Source organism: Balaenoptera borealis, assembly GCF_965194805.1.
Source record: "Balaenoptera borealis genome assembly, chromosome: 15".
NCBI classification, from domain to species: domain Eukaryota; kingdom Metazoa; phylum Chordata; class Mammalia; order Artiodactyla; family Balaenopteridae; genus Balaenoptera; species Balaenoptera borealis.
In genome coordinates, this window is record NC_138871.1 from 8494055 (window position 1) to 8513311 (window position 19257).

General features: G+C 42.1%; 1 protein-coding gene and 1 pseudogene across 2 annotated transcripts in view; one reads left to right on the forward strand and one right to left on the reverse strand.

Annotated features, from left to right (window-relative positions):
- VWA3B (von Willebrand factor A domain containing 3B) overlaps window positions 1-19257 on the reverse strand; it is a 211000-nt gene that overhangs the window by 145907 nt on the left and 45836 nt on the right.
- On the forward strand, window positions 1529-19257 carry LOC309611573 (protein mago nashi homolog pseudogene; annotated as a pseudogene). Its single transcript has one exon. The product of its transcript is annotated as a protein mago nashi homolog pseudogene (transcript).

The following is a 19257-nucleotide window of genomic DNA, read 5'->3' on the forward strand; positions in this document are numbered from 1 at the left end:
AAATGGGAGGGTTTCCTTAATTTCTCTTTCAGATTTTTCATCATTGGTGTACAGGAATGCAAGAGATTTCTGTGCATTAATTTTGTATCCTGCTACTTTACCAAATTCATTGATTAGCTCTAGTAGTTTTCTGGTAGCATCTTTAGGATTCTCTATGTATAGTATCATGTCATCTGCAAACAGTTACAGCTTTACTTCTTCTTTTCCTATTTGGATTCCTTTTATTTCTTTTTCTTCTCTGATTGCTGTGGCTAAAACTTCCAAAACTATGTTGAATAATAGTGGTGAGAGTGGGCAACCTTGTCTTGCTCCTGATCTTAGTGGAAATGGTTTCAGTTTTTGACCACTGAGAACGATGTTGGCTGTGGGTTTGTCATATATGGCCTTTATTATGTTGAGGTAAGTTCCCTCTATCCCTACTTTCTGGAGGGTTTTTATCATAAATGGGTGTTGAATTTTGTCAAAAGCTTTTTCTGCATCTTTTGAGATGATCATACGGTTTTCCTCCTTCAATTTGTTAATATGGTGTATCACATTGATTGATTTGCATATATTGAAGAATCCTTGCATTCCTGGGATAAACCCCACTTGATCATGGTGTATGATCCTTTTAATGTGCTGTTGGATTCTGTTTGCTAGTATTTTGTTGAGGATTTTTGCACCTATATTCATCAGTGATATTGGCCTGTAGTTTTCTTTCTTTGTCATATCTTGCTCCCAAAGTCCACCGCCTCAAGTTAGGATGATTCGTTGTCTATTCAGGTATTCCACAGATGCAGGGTACATCAGGTTGATTGTGGAGATTTTATCCGCTGCTCCTGAGGCTGCTGGGAGAGATTTCCCTTTCTCTTCTTTGTTCGCACAACTCCTGAGGTTCAGCTTTGGATTTGGCGCCGCCTCTGCATGTAGGTCACCTGAGGGCGTCTGTTCTCTGCTCAGACAGGACGGGGTTAAAGGAGCAGCTGATTAGGGAGCTCTGGCTCATTCAGGCCTGGAGGAGGGAGGGGTATGGAATGCGGGGCCAGCCTGGGGCAGCAGAGGCCAGCATTACGTTGCACCAGCCTGAGGCACGCTGTGAGTTCTCCTGGGGAAGTTGTCCCTGGATCTCAGGACCCTGACAGTGGCGGGCTGCACAGGCTTCTGGGAGGGGAGGTGTGGATAGTGACCTGTGCTTGCACACAGGCTTCTTGGTGGCTGCAGCAGCAGCCTTAGCGTCCCATGCCCGCCTCTGGGGTCCGCGCTGATAGCCATGGCTCGCGCCCGTCTCTGGAGCTCATCTAGGCGGTGCTCTGAATCCCCTCTCCTCGCACACCCCGAAACTATGGTCTCTTGCCTCTTCGGCAGCTCCAGACTTTTTCCCGGACTCCCTCCCATCTAGCCGTTGCGCACTAGCCCCCTTCAGGCTGTGTTCACGCAGCCAACCCCAGTCCTCTCCCTGCGATCCGACCGAAGCCCGAGCCTCAGCTCCCAGCCCCCACCCGCCCCGGCGGGGGAGCAGACAAGCCTCTCGGGCTGGTAAGTGCTGGTCAGCACGGATCCTCTGTGCGGGAATCTCTCTGCTTTGCCCTCCGCACCCCTGTGGCTGCGCTCTCCTCTGTGGCTCCGAAGCTTCCTCCCTCCGCCACCCACAGTCTCCGCCAGTGAAGGGGCTTCCTAGTCTGTGGAAACCTTTCCTCCTTCACAGCTCCCTCCCACTGGTGCAGGTCCCATCCCTATTCTATTGTCTGTTTTTTCTTTTCTCTTTTGCCCTACCCAGGTACATGGGGAGTTTCTTGCCTTTTGGGAAGTCTGAGGTCTTCTGCCAGCGTTCACTAGGTGTTCTGTAGGAGTTGTTCCACATGTAGATGTATTTCTGATGTATTTGTGGGGAAGAAGGCGATCTCCAGGTCTCACTCCTCTGCCATCTTGAAGGTCTCCTCACAACTCAGTCTTTTATTTGCTTTCAAATTATATCACTGGACCTACCCAACTCTATACTAAGAAACAGGGTAGGGGAGGAGTGGAGAAAAGAAAAAAGAGAAAGGAAGAAAGGAAAATGTATTGGGGGCAAAAAATAAAAAGCTTTAAAAGCCAGTGTATATTATGAGAAAAAGCGTGTGTTGAATAAGACAGCACAGAAACCAAGAATACATGTGCTCACATGTGTGTATGTTGAAAAAGTGTGTGTTGAAACCGAGAATATACGTGCTCACCACTTAGAATATTCAGTCCAGCAATACACAAAATGAAGGTTTATTCGGATAACATCAAACCCATTTTTCACATCTACAGTAAATACACAGGGCAGATACAGAAACAAATTGGATTTCAAAAGGTCATTACCAATCAAGAGTAAAGTGTGACAGGGCAATGAAGCAGAGTAGATGGCCCAGGGCAAGCCCATCACATACAGGAATGTAATATTGATATATTGCAAAGGAATCCACATACATCACCGGAGAAAGAAAGGTTCATAAGTGAATGGTGTGAGTATCTTTTTTGGTGGTGTATTTCCTTCTGTACTTTAGACTTCTGGGGGAGATAGATTTCTAGTAGTGAAAATACCGGATCAACATGATTAAACATTTTGGGGTAATCTCTCACACTGAGATGCTTTCCAAAAAAAGTTTTAAGACAATATAAGTCACATCAGCAGTGTATAAGGAATACTCATCTCACTGAACCTGAATTAGCAAAAAAATAATATCTCACTGTTTCCAGCTGAATTTGCTTTGATAAAGAAATTAATGTCAATTAGTAGTGAACAGTAGTGAAATTGAACATTTTTGTATTTAACTTCTTTTGCCCATTTATCAGTTGGGGTCTGCCAACTTGGTTCAGAAAGGCAAGAGGGAGAGCATCACAAACTATCACCCAGAGAAAACTTATTTGCAGGAACCACTCTCAGTAACAGCAAAGAAGAGTGCCTTTAGCCATGAAGCATAGCCCCTTCCCCACCCCATCTCCCATATGAACCACCAGCAGATACCTATCTTGTGTCCTTTCAGTGGTGAATAATAAAGAGGAAGCCAGCACATAGCATCCAAAGAAGAACATGAGAAAAAAATGAGGGAAAGAGCAGCAAAATTATCAAGAGATGAATAACACTCACTAAAAACGTTATCAGGGAATACATGAAAATTATGATCCAATATTTACAATGAATTTAAAAATATATATGAAGCTATCATCTCCTTGAAGGAAGAAAACAAAGCAGACATGCAAAAACTCAAGAATGTGATGGCAAGACAACAGGAAGAGATGAAATATGAAAAAGTCAGGAAAGAAGAAAATAAATCACAGAAATTAAGATGAAAACGGTGGGAAATCAACAAAGAAAATATACGCTGGAACTCACTATAAGAAACTAGACAAGGCGAACACAAGCAGAAATAAAGTATTCTAAAACATTAGAGAGAAAATAATAGGAGACAGTCAAAGGAGAGCTATCATACTTTATACATAAAGTGAGTCACCAAAGAAGAAAACCAGCCTGGCACAACGGTTAAGAAAATGAAGTGTCTGACTTCATGTCAATGAAGTGAATGTGAATTTGGACAAGTTTCTTAACCACTTTCTTTCTTGGTTTCCCCATCACTAAAATGAGGATAATGTTAGTACCTATTCCATAGGGCTGTTAGGAAGTTTAAGTGGGTTAAAATTTGATAAGAGGCTGGAACAGTGCCTGGTATATTCCAAGCAATGTCCAAGTGTTTGTTAAATTTAAAAATAGTAATAAATAAAACAACAGAGCAGAAGAAGTATTTTAAAGTATAATTCAAAGAAACTTGCCTGAAATAGAAGTCTTAGGTGTTCACATTAAAGGGCACACTACATACCAGGGAATATCAACCACAGCAGTCAACGTTGAGACATATCCTAGGACTTAATGGATTTAAAGATAAGAAAAAGAATCCTTTGGAACAAAATGGCTGAATAAGATATCCCTTGATCATATCCCTGCCTCAACAACAATAATTTGGCATCCACCCACGGACAAAAGTGCCTCATAGGAGCTTTGGGATCCAGGTAGGAGATTGTGAAGTCCAAGACCAAGGAGAGGTATTTTGAGAAGGCAGGTCTGCCCCATGCTGCTGACTTACCAACTATGCTCCCCGCTACAGAAACAGAAACAGCTTTGTGCCCCTGAGGACTTGACTACAGCCCTGTTTGGCTTGGTCCTGTCTCCAGCACCCTATGCCAAAGGACCCAGGAGGAGCCATGTTCACCCGAGCATCAGGTAATAGACATACAGCCCTCGGTCCCAGCTGTGGACCCTGAACTGGCCCGTGAACCAGTTCCAGCCCCTCTTGGCCACAGTCTGGGAGCCCCTGGAGGTAAGCCCCCAAACTCAGTCAGACTGTAGATTCTGAATAGGCCCTGTAATTGGGCTCCAGCCCATCCCAGCCATTGTCCACAGTCTTGCTGGCACAGGGATCCTGCAGGAGACATACCTGTCTATACCCCCAGAGATCCAGAAAGGGCCCCATACTTGCCTCTAACCCCCTCACAGCCTCCACCTGCCAGCAGTCCTTAGGGTCCAGGGCCCCAGTGGGAGACACTCCAGTCTGAACCCCCAGAAGGGCCCTGTACTGGGCTCCAACCTCAACACAGCTTCAGCCCACCAGCAGACCTGCCAGCAAGGGACCCAGTAGTACACACTACTGTCTGTGCTCCAAGAGACTGAAAAGGACCTATACTCAGTTCCAGGCCCTCCCAGCCTCAGTCTACACCACTGAGCCCAACCTGCCCAGGGACCTGGTGGGAGACATATGCATCTGTGCCTCCAGGGCCAGGTCTGCAGACCTCAAACATGGCTATAGAATCTCAAACAACCCTGGGGCCCCATTCCAGCCCCTCCCAGACATGGTCCAGGGCCAGTCCTGCCCACCTAGGGGCTCATCCAGTGACCAGGCATCAGTCCTCCCAGGGATCTAGTGGGAGCCATGCCCCCTGCACACCTAGTAATAGACCTGCTGTCTAAGGACCCAACTGTGGAACCTGAAGAGGATCCTTATCCCAGAACACCCTACTGAACAAGGTACTGGAGGCAGTCCCATTCACCCAGAGACCAGACAGGATCCACACCTGTCCCAGCCCCTGATAACAAGCCTGCCAACTGAAGATCCCACTAGAGACCCAGCAACAGCCATATAACTGGGTCTAACCCAGCACAACTGAGATTCCAGAGGTAGTCCATCAGCCCAGGGAACAGACAGGAGAAGGTTTTTACCTATGGAAACCAGTCTGCAAAGACTGGAAGAAGTGTATACTTCTTCAAATGTACAGATACCAATGCAAGGCTACATGAATCATTAAGAATCAGGCAAAGATGACACCATCAAAGGAATTAATAAAGTTCCAGTAACTGACCCCAAAGAAATGGAGATCTACAGATTACTTGAAAAAGAATTCAAAATAATCATCTTAAAGAAACTCAGTGAAATGCAAGAACACAGATAACTAAACAAAATCAAGAAAACAATGCATGAACAAAATGAGTTTAATAAAGAAATAGAAACCATAAAAAAGAACCAAAACAGAAATCCTGAACCTGAAGAATACAATGTCAGAACTAAAAAATTCAATAGAGAGCCTCAACAACAGACTTGATCGTGAAGCAGAATCAGAAAACTTGAAGACAGATCATTTGAAATTAGCCAGTTAGAAGAACAAAAAGGAAAAAGAATGAAAAAGAGTGAAGAAAACCTGTATGGATTATGGGACACCTTCAAGCAAATGAATATTCACAACATAGGAGTCCCAGAAGGAAAAGACAGAAAGGGGCAGAAAGATTATTTAAAGAAATAATAGCTGAAAACTTCCCAAATCTAGAAAGAGATATGGACATCTAAGTAGAAGAATCTCAAAGGACCCCAAGCAGGACCAACCCAAAGAAGATCACTCTGAGACACACTATCATCAAAATGTAAAAAGTCAAAGACAAAGGGAAAATTTTGAAAGCAACAAGAGAAAAATGACTTACCATAAACAAGGGAACCCCATAAGGCTATCAGCAGATTTCTCTGCAGAAAGTCTGCAGGCCATGAGGGAATGGGATGATATGAAATATTCAAAGTGCTAAAAGCAAAAAACTGCCAACCAAGAAAACTATACCCAGCAAAACTGTCCTTCAGAAATGAAGGAGAGATAAAGAATTTCACAGACAAACAAAAGCTAAGGAAGTTCATCATCACTACATCTACCTTACAGAAATGCTAAAGGGAGTTGAAATGAAAGGATGCTAAGTAACAACTTAAAAATACATAAAAGTATAAAACTCACTGGTAAAGGTAATTATATAGTTCAATTTAGAATACCCAAATGCTGTAATGGTGGTGTGTAAATCACTTTTATCTCTAGCACAGAAGTTAAACAATAATATTAAAAACAACTATAATAAGCTACAATAATAAAGAAGCTACAATATGTATAAGCTATAATTATATACTGTATATAAGCTACAATAATTTGTTAATGGATGCACAGATAAAAAGATCAATAGCATAAAATGTGGGGAGGAGAGAGTAAAAGAGTAGTGGTTTTGTATGCAATTGAAAGTAAGTTGTTATCAGCTTAAAATAGACTGTTATATCTACAAGATGTTTTATGTAAGCCTTGTGGTAGCCACACATATACAAAAAATACAACAAAAACCTTTAGTAGTTACACAAAAAATAAAGATAAAGGAATTAAAGCATACCACTACAAAAAATAAATCACAAAGGAAGACAGTAAGAGAGGAAGAAAGGAACAAAATAACTTAAAAAGTCATAAAATAACATAATGGTAATAGTAAGTCCTTATCTATCAATAATTACATTAAATGTAAATGGACTAAATTCTCCAATCAAAAGACACAAAGTGGCTGAATGGATAAAAAAAAATCCAACAACATGCTGCCCATAGGAGACTCACTTTAGCTTTAAGGACACACATAGGTTGAAAGTGAAGGGATGAAAAAAGATGTTCCATGCAAATGGTAACCAAAGGAGAGCAGAAGTGGCTATACTTATATCAGATAAAATAGCCTTTCAATCAAAACTGGTCACAAGAGACAAAGAAGGTCGCTATATAAAAAGGGACCAAGTGATAAAGGGACCAAGTCATTAAGAGGATATAACAATTGTAGATATATATGCACCCAACATTGAAGCACCTAAATATTTAAAGCAAATATTAATAGAACTGAAGGGAGAAATAGATAACAATGCAATAATAGTAGGGAACTTCAATACCCCACATTCAACAATGGTTACATCACCCAGACAGAAAGTAAATAAGGAAACACTGTACTTGAACTATTCCTTAGACCAAATGGACCTGAGATGCATACAGAACAAACCACCAACAGCACCAGAATATACATACTTCTCAATTGCATCTGAAACATTCTCCAGGATAGATCATATATTAAGCCACAAAATAAGCCTTAGCAAATGTAAGGAAACTGAAATCATACCAAGTATCTTTTCCAACCATAACAGTATGAAACTAGAAATTAATCAAAGGAGGAAAATGGAAAATTCACAAATGTGTGGAAATTAAACAACACACTCCTGAACAAAAAATGAGTCAAAGAATACATCAAAAGAGAAATCAAAAAATATCTTGAAACAAATAGAAATGGAAACACAGAAAAAAAAATATCAAAACTTATGGAATGCAGCAAAAGCCATTCTAAGAGGGAAATGTATAGCAACAGCACCTACATTTAAAAGATAAAAAGAAAGATCACAGAAAAATGACCTAACTTTACACCTCAAGGAACTAAAGAACTAAATGAGTCCAAAGATGGCAGAAGTAACAAAGATCAGAGCAGAAATAAATGAAATATAGACAGGGAAAACAATAGAAAAGATCAACAAAACTAAGATGGTATTTTGAAAAGATAAAATTGACGAACCTTTAGCTAGACTAAGAAAAAAAGAGCAAAGACTCAGTGATCATGGGTTGCCTGTGCCCTGGTCATCGATAGTGCAGGGAGAGGAGTTACTGAAAGACATTTTTCCATGTTTGAAGGGCCCAGTTGTCCCTTCCGAACCCTGGATCTTTCACACACTATCTTTTTTCTCCTGCCATTCCCTTCAGAGCTCAGGCCTTTGCTGGCCCCCCTGTGATATGGTGACCAGGCTAGCGCCCAGATTGCAGGGGTTCACTTTGTCTTTAAAGTTAAGGAGTCTCTTGGCAGAAACCAGTCAATACATCTATATTTGGATCTCACACTAGAACGAGTTCAGGTCGGTTCGGTGGGAGGTAGAAACCCTGTGACAGTGCCTTTGCTTAGTAGAATCCACAGATGCAACATGGTGCCCCCAAGAGGCATGTCTGGCTCCCAGATAACAGGTCAGCCTTAGATCTGGAGATTGTTGAGGAAGTCCCATGAGTCAGTGACCTTGGGGTGACTTGGGATCTGGGATTGCTGGTATTTCTCCCCAAGATTCCTATAGTTCGTGGACACCAGTGGGGCAGAGAATGGACAGTGAGGTCTCCACGTGAAGAGCTCCCTGCTGCCTGCTCAGAGCATCACAGGAGAACTGTTCACCCAGCATGAGAGATCAGGGGCAAAGCGCTGTGACTGGGGGCTTGGCGTCCCCTTTGGCTGGCTCTGAGTCCTGACAGCAGTGCCCTTGGAGAGCCGTGGACAGGGAAGCCTGGCCCTGGTCCCGCTACTGTGCCTGGATGACTTCAATAACCAAGAGTTTTTTTCTTGAGTTGGCAGCTGCTCATCATCATCATTTTCTCTCCATCCATACATTCAATAAACCATATGGACCCACCCCCCCACCCCCAAAAAAAGAGCAAAGACTCAAATAAAATTAGAAATGAAATCTAAATATGACACAATAGAAATACAAAGGATCATAAGAGACTATTATAAATAATCACATGCCAACAAACTGGATAACCTAAAAGAATGGATAAATTCCTAGAAATATAGAAACTACCAATAGAATCATGAAGAAAAAGAAAATCTGGGCCAGGTGCCTGGAGGCACGTCAGCTGGGCCTTCAGTGGGCTTTTCGGGGACAAGGATAGCTATGGCCAGTGATTTCTACCTACGCTACTATGTAGGGCACAAGGGCAAGTTTGGATACAAGTTTCTGGAGTTTGAGTTTTGGCCGGATGGAAAACTTAGATATGCCAACAACAGCAATTATAAAAATGATGTCATGATCAGAAGGGAGGCTTATGTACACAAGAGTGTAATGGAAGAACTGAAGAGAATTATTGATGACAGTAAATTACAAAAGAAGATGATGCTTTGTGGCCTCCCTCTGACAGGGCTGGCAGGCAGGAGGTTGAAATTGTAATTGGAGATGAACACATTTCTTTTACCACATCAAAAATAGGTTCTCTTATTGATGTTTAATCAGTCAAAGGATCCTGAAAGCCTTCGAGTATTTTACTATTTGGTACAGGACCTGAAATGTTTAGTTTTTAGTCTTACTGGATTACATTTCAAGATTAAACCAATCTAAATTGTAAAAAAAAAAAAAAAGAAAGAAAATCTGAACAGATTAAGAATTAATACCAATCCTCCTCAAGCTCTTCCAAAAAACTGAAAAAGAGGGAGCACTTCCAAGCTCATTTTATGAGGCCAGCACTACCCTTATACCAAAGCCAAATAACGACACTACAAGAAAAGTTTACTATAGACTAATATCACTAATGAATATGTATGCAAAAATTCTCAACAGAATACTAGCAAACCAAATTCAACAGCACATTAAAAGGTTTATACACCATGATCAAGTAGGATTTATCCCTGGGATGCAAAGATTGTTCAACACACACAAATTAATAAATGTGATACACCAAATCATGATTCTCTCAATAGATGTAGAAAAAGCATTTCACAAAATTCAACATTCTTTCATGATAAATGAACACAAAGTGAACTCTCAAGAAATTGGGTACAGAAGGAACATACCTCAACATAATAAAAACCATATATGACAAACTCACAGCTAACATACTCAGTGGTGAAAGGTTGAAAGCTTTCCCACTAAGATCAGGAACAAGAAAAGAGTTTCCACTCTCACTACTCCCATTCAGCACAGTACTGGAAGTCCTAGCAAGAGCAATCAGTCAAGAAAAATAAATAAATACATCCAAATCAGACAGGCAGAAGTAAAATAGTCTGTTTGCAGATGATATGATCTTATATATAGAAAACCCTAAAAACTCCACCAAAAAACCTGTTAGAACTAATAAACAAATTCAGTAAAGTTGCAGGATACAAAATCAACAGGCAAAAATCACTTGTGTTTCTATATACTAACAACAAATTATCTGAAAAAGATATAAAGAAAACAATCCCACTTATAATAGCATCAAAAATAATAAAATACTTAGAAACAAATTTAACCAAGATGTTGAAAGATCTGTACACTGACAAATTATAAGACATTGATAAAATAAATTGATGAAGACACAAATAAATGGAAAAATATCTCTTGTTTGTGAATCAGAATAATTAATATTGTTAAAATGTCTATATTACCCAAAGCCATCTATAGATTCAAGGCAATTCCTATTAAAATTCCAAAGGGGGCTTCCCTGGTGGCACAGTGGTTAAGAATCTGCCTGCCAATGCAGGGGACAGGGGTTCTAGCCCTGGTCCAGGAAGATCCCACATGCCGCGGAGCAACTAAGCCCGTGCGCCACAACTACTGAGCCTGCGCTCTAGAGCCCACGAGCCACAACTACTGAGCCCGCATGCCACAACTACTGAAGCCCGCGCACCTAGAGCCTGTGCTCCCAGAAAGAGAAGCCACCGCAATGAGAAGCCCATGCACTGCAATGAAGAGTAGTCCCCGCTCGCTGCAACTAGAGAAAGCCTGTGAGTAGCAACGAAGACCCAACGCAGCCAAAAATTAAATTAATTAACTAATTAATTAATTTTTAAAAATTCCAAAGGCATTTTTCACAGAAATAGAAAAAACAATCCTAAAATTCATATGGAACCACATAAGACCCTGAATATCCAAAGCAATCCTGGGAAATAAGAACAAAGCTGGAGGCATCATAATTCCTGATTTTAAGCTCTATTACAACAGAATAGTAATCGAAACAATATGGTACTGGCATAAAAGTGACACACAGACCAATGGAACTGAATAAAGAACCCAGAAATAAACCCGTGCATATACAGTCAACTAATACCTGACAAGGGAGCCAAGAATCCTCAATAGAAAAATTATAGTCTCTTCAATAAATGGTGTTGGAAAAACTGAATATACACATGCGGAAGAATGAAATTGGACACCTATATTATACCACTTACCAAATTAACTTGAAACAGATTAAAGACTTAAACATAAGACTTGAAACTGTAAAATACTAGAAGAAAACAAAGGGGGAAAGCTCCGTGATACTGGTTTTGGCAACAATTTTTTTGGATATGACACCAATAGAGCAAGCAACAAAAGCAAAAATAAACAAGTGGGTCTACACCAAACTAAAAATCTTCTGCACAGCAAAAGAAACAATCAGCAAAACAAAAGGCAACTTACAGAACGGAAGTAAATATTCACAAACCATCTATCTTAGAGGAAGTTAATATGCAAAATATATAAGGAACTCATACAACTTAATAGCAAAATACAAACAATCCAATTAAAATGGACAAAGGATTTGAATAGATATTTTTCAAGAAAAGACATACAAATGGCCAACAGATACATGGAAAGGTGCTCAACATCACTAATTACCAGGGAAATGCAAAAGATATCCCCGCACAACTGTTAGAATGGCTATTATCAAAAAGACAAGAGACAACAGTGTTGGTGTGGAGGTAGAGAAAAGGGAATGTTTGTGCACTGTTGGTGTGAAATGTAAATTGGTGAAGCCACTATGGAAAACAGGATGGAGGTTTCTCAAAAAAATTGAAAATAGAACTATCATATGATCCAGCAGTCCCACTTCTGGGTATATAGAGAAAGGAAATGAAATCACTATTTTGAAGAGATATCTACACTCCCATGTTCATTCCAGAATTATCTACAATATTCAAGACATGGAAGTAACTGAAGCATCCACTGACAGATGAATGGATAAAGAAAATGTGATTTTATATATTTTTTATGGGTATAATAATTTGAAGTATATCAATGCAATATTACTCATCCATGAGAAAGAAGGAAATCCTGTCATTTGCAACAACATGGATGGACCTTGAGGGCATTATGCAAAGTGAAATAAGTCAGATAGAGAAAGACAAATACTGTATGATCTCACGTACATGTGGAAACAAAAAAAGCCAAACTTATAGAAAGAGAGAGTAGAATGGTGGTTGCCAGGGGCTGGGGCTGAGAGAAATGGGAAGAAATTGGTCAAGGGGTGCAAACTTTCAGTTATTAGATGAATAAGTCCTGGGGATCTAATGTACAGCGTGGTGACTATATTTAACAATACAGTATTATACACTTGAAGGTTGCTAATTGAATGTTCTCACCACACACACAAAAATGTAATTATGTGAGGTGATGGATGCGTTAACTAAGCTTATTGTGATAATCATTTCACAATATATATATGTGTACTACCTCATCACATTGTACACCTTAAATTTTCACAATACTATATGTCAATTTTAACTCAATAAAGCTGGTGGAATAAAAGAAACCTCTGAGCAACCAGGCAAAAAGATAAAGTCACTTACAAAAGAAAAAAATCAAGTTGGCCTTGGATTTCTTCTCGGCAGCACACACTATGAGAAGACACCGCAGCACAACCCGTAACACACACAAGACAAACAAAAAGTGAGCCAAGGGCTTTCTATCCAGCCAAGTTGTCCTTTAAGTATAAAGACGTAGAAAAGAACATTTGGAAACCCTGGGACTATTGTTCCTCTGATTCCCTCCTTGAGGAAACTATTAGAAGATAAATTTTAGCCAACCAAGAGGTGGCTGGGGAAACCAAAGGAGATGGACTACAAGTGAGAACAGAATGTACTTAATAGCAGAACTAAAACTAAAACAAACATGAGAATTGGGATGACAGAAGAAAAGTAAAGGTGATAAAAAAAACTTAGTCTTTAAGTTGCTTACCTAGTGGTAATAACAGTAGGGTAACCCACAGGATGATGATGGTCATGGCAATAACAGCAGTTATAATTATTGACTGGCTAACTATGTGCCAGGCACTACATAAAACACTGTGTGTGTGTGTGTGTGTGTGTGTGTATACACAAAGTGTTTCATACAGTATATACACACATATACACATATATACACACACGCATATATATATATCTATTCCTAACAACCCATAAGGTAAACATCATCATCCCCGTTCATAAATAAGAAAGCCAAAGCTCAGATTAGTTAAGTACCTTAACCACGATCACACAGCTAAGTGACAAATCCAAACCCAGGCCTGACTCCAAAGCCCAGGCTCTTGATTTTACTGCATTTGAGTTCATTGAACATAGGACAGTGCCTTATTCCTCTCTGTCTCCTCATCATTTAACACAATTAATATAATATAATATAGCATAATATAATATAATAATAACAATCTATTATTCCCATTTTATAGATGAGGAAAGGAAGCAGAAAGGTTAAATGACTTTCCCAAAGTTACATAGCTACTTAATCGACGGGGCAGCTAGCATGGCCCTAGAGCAGCGCTATCCAATACTAATTCAATAGTAGGTGAACCACATGTATAATTTCCAATTTTCTAGTAGCCAAATCTTAGAAAAAACTTAATTTTATTAATATATTTGATGTAACCCATATGTTCATATTATCATTTTGACATATAATCTATATTAAAAACTATTCATGTCATAATTTACATTTTTTCCTCACTCAGTCTTTGAAATCCAGGGTGTATTTTATACTTACAGCACATCTCAAATTGGACTCACATTTCAGTGCTCAGTAGCCACATGTGGTCAGTGGCTCCCATATTTAACAGAGCAGCTCCAAAGCTACATGTGGCGCCAACTTAATAGCACACGAACTCTCCATTTTCCATTCTCCAGCATTGATTCCTGAAGTGTTATTTTATAAAATCAAAAAACAAAGTAACTAGTTATATTATCTACCTCCACAGAAAACCCATCCTGGGGTTAGGGTTTCACTCTTATAAAAAGGTCGTATTTATGCGTGTCATTGGATCATATTTTTGATGGTAATCTGTTCTCCCTATACTTTCTCTTCCCCACCCACTCCCTCCACATTCAAGCAGCCATTCTCCTTGCCCCAAAGAAGGCACAGCAGAAAGATGAAATAGGCTGCAAGACATTCTGGCTTTTTCTTTTTAAGCCTAACCCCTGAGGAGAGGCGCTGGGGTTTACAGAGCAGGCAGCTTTAAGAAGCAGGAGGTAGAGAGGAGTCATCCCAGATTAGAAGGAGTTTCCCCTTGGCTTGGGGGAGAGGAGGAGAGCATCCCAGGAGAGGGTGGGAACTGGCTCCGTGTCTTTGCAGCACCTTGGGAGGAAGGCGCAGGGTGAACGAGGGTGGGGCAGAGTCTGCAAACGACTCCCACATCCAAAGCCATCATGGGAGCAGCAGAGAACCGCTCAACCTGGAGTGGCCGTGAGACAGGGACAATGGGTATTTATAGGGCGGTTTGCAGGAAGAGATGTCTAATTACTAGAGACCCCTCCCGATGCCTTAGCACTGCCTAGGATCTCCAAGCTGTGGGAAAAGCTCAGGAGGAGTCCCTGGGAATGACTGGGGTTAATTTCCCCCCAATCCACTGGGATAGAAGGGCACTGGAATCAAAAATTAAACTGAATTCTAGAAATCAAAGAAAGTGTCTGGCTGGACTTGTTTTTGTGACCAGACATTCATATCTGCCACTTAGGGGGCCTCACTTGAGCCTGCCAGGAGCAGTGGGCAGTGTCCCCCCACAAACCATTACACCGGAGCCAGTTCATCTCCAGTGGATGGCTATAACCCAGGAGGAACTGGAGTGTGAGGGGTGTTCCCTCTCAGAAGTCACTGCTGGCTTGGGGAACACCGGTGGCCTGGGATGAAACCGAGTTTCAAAGAATATCACAGAATACTTTGAAGTCCTGATCAGACACAAAGCAATCAGCAAAAAGGCCACTTGTTGGAGTTTGCTTAAGTTATTAGTTTCCCTGACTCCCTGACAAGACCCAGAAATAGAGGGGTGTAGAAGATGATTTTCAGGCCACTATTTCAGACTCTGAGGAAAGAAGGACTATTTCAGCAGCAGCGGCAGCAGCAGCCAAAGCTCTACTAGACAGGACAGATGAAGACCATCACTGCAGCCAAGCCCTGGCTGCCACTGTAATAGGGAAGAACAAATCTGACTCCATGTTAGATCTGTTCCTTTTATTTTAACCCTTTGTGCTTTGTTGTTTGTGCTTAATCATGCTGGCTCTGCACCTTTTGTAAAAGAATGTTGCCTATAGCCTGAAGTATACAGGATAGCCTACTCTCAGGGCTCTGACCTTTAAGAGTCCATTCATACAGAGATAAAAAGCTGCAGAACAGAGAATAACATTTGTCTTTTTGGAGGTTTACAGGAACATCGTGACCTGACCTATGTGGACAGCTGCAAGAGCAAAGGAATCCAACACCAAGAAGTCTGCAACAACTAACCACACCCCTCCCTCACCTGGCCTTTAAAAGTGCTTTGCTGAAACCCTTCAAGGAGTTCGGGGTTTTTTTGGGCACAAGCCACCCATCTCCTTGTGCGTCCCTGCAGTAAACCTTTCTCTGCTCCAAACTCTGACATTTCTGTACTGTTTGGCCTCACTATGGATCAGGCACATGAACTTGCATTCAGTAACACCATGTTTAAAGACTTCAGGAAGATAGGCAGGCGCACTGTCCACAGATCCCTACAAGCCAAGTGCCAAGACAAGGAGACCCCCACTACCTGTCCATCAGGCCTACCCCTTAACCTGCGGTCAGAGACTGCTAGGAGACTGTGGGGGAGGGAGAGCCCAGACCCAGGGCAAGAATGGGCAAAGCGTTGCTCAGTCCTGGAGAGAAATCTTTTCCAAGGAAAACTGCCTGGAGTTCGGGGAAGGTCAACATGCCTCTGTTTTATTTTGCTTATAAGTGAGATGAATATTTCACAGTACACAGAGACTGTGAAGAGAACCCACACTCATTAACAGGGAAGGAAAGCCAGACTTCAGGGGACTGGGTGGCACAGCGGAGCTCCAGAAGGTAGCATCATCACTCTGGTCCCACAGCAATCTAGGCTCTGTTGGTACCCTTTCCCCTCCCCGGTCAATAGGCAAAGAGAGTAGTTAAACAGAGAAAGAGGCAAGGACACCTACATGGAAGGTGCTGGCTACACAAGAGAGCAGCCATCCCCCTGCTGTACGCCCCGTGAATATAAACATGAGCAGGAACCCAGCCAACTGTGGGCGGAAAGCCAAGGGGAAGGATGGCGATGAGGAGGAAAAGTGTAGAGCTACAGCTTCAGGTCAGCGTCACCTGCCCTATTAAATCCCCCACGCTTCTTACATCTAAATCACAGATCCTGCTCCCCGCAGTGAGGGGAATCCATCCGAGGCTGATGGAGCATTCCTACACGGGATGGAGCCTGCGCCGCAAGAAAGCAGAATTTCTAAGGCAGAAAGTCATCCCTGGAAGGGAAAGGGGAGAAGTCTACTCAGTGCCCAGGTTCATGAACTCAACTCCTGGGAGCCTGAGATTATGACCCACCCAGCCAAGTGCTGCCAACGTCCTGGGATCCCGGTGCAAGCCAGTGATCCAGCCCCGCCCTCGTGCAGGTGAGAAGCCATTCCTTTCTAGAAACAGAGAGATTCGCTTCAGGAGATGTGGATGGCTGGGATCATGTCATGAGGTAGTATGAGATATTGCACCCTACACACACATACACACACACACACACACCCCAGAATATTATTCAGCCCTTAAAAGGAAGGAAATTCTGACTCATGCTATGACATGGATGAACCTTGAGAACATTATGCTAAATAAAATAAGCCAGTCACAGAATGACAAATATTGTATGACTCCACTTATATGGGGTATCTAGAGCAGCCAGATTCAGAGACAGAAAGTAGAATGTTAAGTGCTGAGGGCTGTGGGGAGGGACAAATGGGAAGTTGTTTAATGGGTACAGAGTTTCAATTTTCCGAAATGGAGAGAGTTCTGGAGACCGGGTTGCACAACAAGGTGAATGTACCTGACACCTCACTACCGAATTTAGGGAATATACTTAACACTTAGAAATGGCTACAATGGTAAATTTTATGTTACGTACATTTCACAACAATTTTTAAAACTATTATTTTGACTACAGAGGTTTTTTGCATTGATGTGGTACATGGGGTGATGGTAACTCACAGGCTAAAAAGCCAATTACCTAGAAACCTCAATGTCAGAAACAGTAGGACATTTCTTTCAGTTGCCAGTTCACTTCTCTGAGCAATGCTTCTCTAGCCCCTCACTTGATAGTCTGTCTTTTCTACACCACAGAAGGCAAAATTATCTCCCGAGGAGACACCCTCCCTTCCCAAGCTAGAGAGGGCCTGAGGAAACTCATACTGATAAATGCTTGAGACAAATGATGGAGAAGCAGGGAGGGGAAACTGATCAGGGAAAGATTGGAGAACTGCCTCTGAGCCCAACTGAGGTTGAAAACCACACATTTCCCAAACAAAAATCGTCTCAAGGATTTCTGGCCAGTTTTTGAGTGGGAGAGGTAGGCTCTGAAATGTTGGCATTTCTGGGACATTCTGATGGATTGAGGAGACAAGATCACATATTTAGGATCTGGGACACTCTTCCTAAATTCAGAACATGTGATCACTGAAATGGCATTAGAACGGCAGGCCACGCTCTGAGCATTTCACTCTAAGAAAAATGTTTTTATCTGTAATTTGATTTGTATGCTTCACAAGGGTTGGAAAGATGGTAGTTGTTGAAAATGTAAGCTATGCAGCCAGACATGCTTCCCTCTATAACTAAGTTGCCAAGGAACACATAGGCCCAAATTCAACCCCATTTATGGTCACTGGCACACCTTGGGGAGCTGGTGACATCTCACATTCTTTACCTTCATTGATTCATTGCCCACTAGGCTTAATCTTGTAAATTACTTCCAAAGGCATGGCATACATCCTAAATTATTTTTTTTCTTAGATTACCATCAATCTTGCTTATCAATTGACATTTTCTCAAATTCCCTGGAGATGTCCACCTCACCATCAGAGCAAAGCTGTAAGTTACCTAAGGCAGCGGCCCTGACGAGCTCGACGGGAACCTCTCCCCAGCTCTGCTTTGGGGCACTAAGAATCTGAATCCACAAAGTGTGTGTCTAGGACACACTCTGTGATTCAACCCCCTGCCTGGGTCTCCACCTGACCCCCTAGACCGGGATTGCAAGTGCCTCCTACCCAGTCCCAGGGCCCTTCTCCCAGGAGCCTTTGCAACACTGTTATGTAAACAGAGGAAACTTACAAGCACGTGTACCCTGCAGCTTCTCCCCCAGCCCCAAACAACCCCCAAAGAGTAATTCCTGCCTTGTTTGAAGCTAGAAAGCCTTCTGTTGATTAGTACAAATGAGCAGCAAGGTGGAGGTGGGGATGGGCTTTCTCAGACTTCTAACTACCCCTGCGCTGCAGCATGCCACAGTCCCACAGGAGCTGCCTTCCCTGCTCTTCTCCACGGAGTTATACTCAGTGTATTTGGCACTTGGCAATTTCATCAGCTCCCCAAAGAAACTCCCATCTCCTGCTTTCTGAGGAACCTTCTAGTCCTGGTTTCCCGAATCACAGTACTACTTCTCACTGATTTCCTGACCTTATTCTCTACGCCTGTTAAACTCTCTGATCACATCCTTTGAATGAAAGGGGAAGTTCATTCAGCCTCCATAGAGGTTCCTGTGTGGCCTTGGCCCTCACAGGAGGCAGGTCCATCCCTCATGTGCATCTAGAAACACCGCCATCACTGATGGGGAGGCAGCAGAAAACCCACAAGAAGTGAGGGCATCCTCGCTACAGCTTCCAGCCAACCTGGGCAACAGAGCAGCTCTGCCTTGCCAAGCACTAAGAGTGCGCTGACACGCCCGGGGCCACGTCTCCAGAAGTTTCCCAAGTTAGGAAACACATCTCACTGAGGCCACTTCCCTAGGTCATACACTTATGCCTGGTTGCCAGGCTGCCAAATTCCCCATTAACATCCATGAACTCTGCCCTTGCACCACATGAATAATACAAAAGATACAGTGAGTCCCGCCCTAGTGCTAAGGCTAGGGATCATCTGAAGTTATTAAGACATAAAGAACACTGTGTTTCTTTTCCATCCC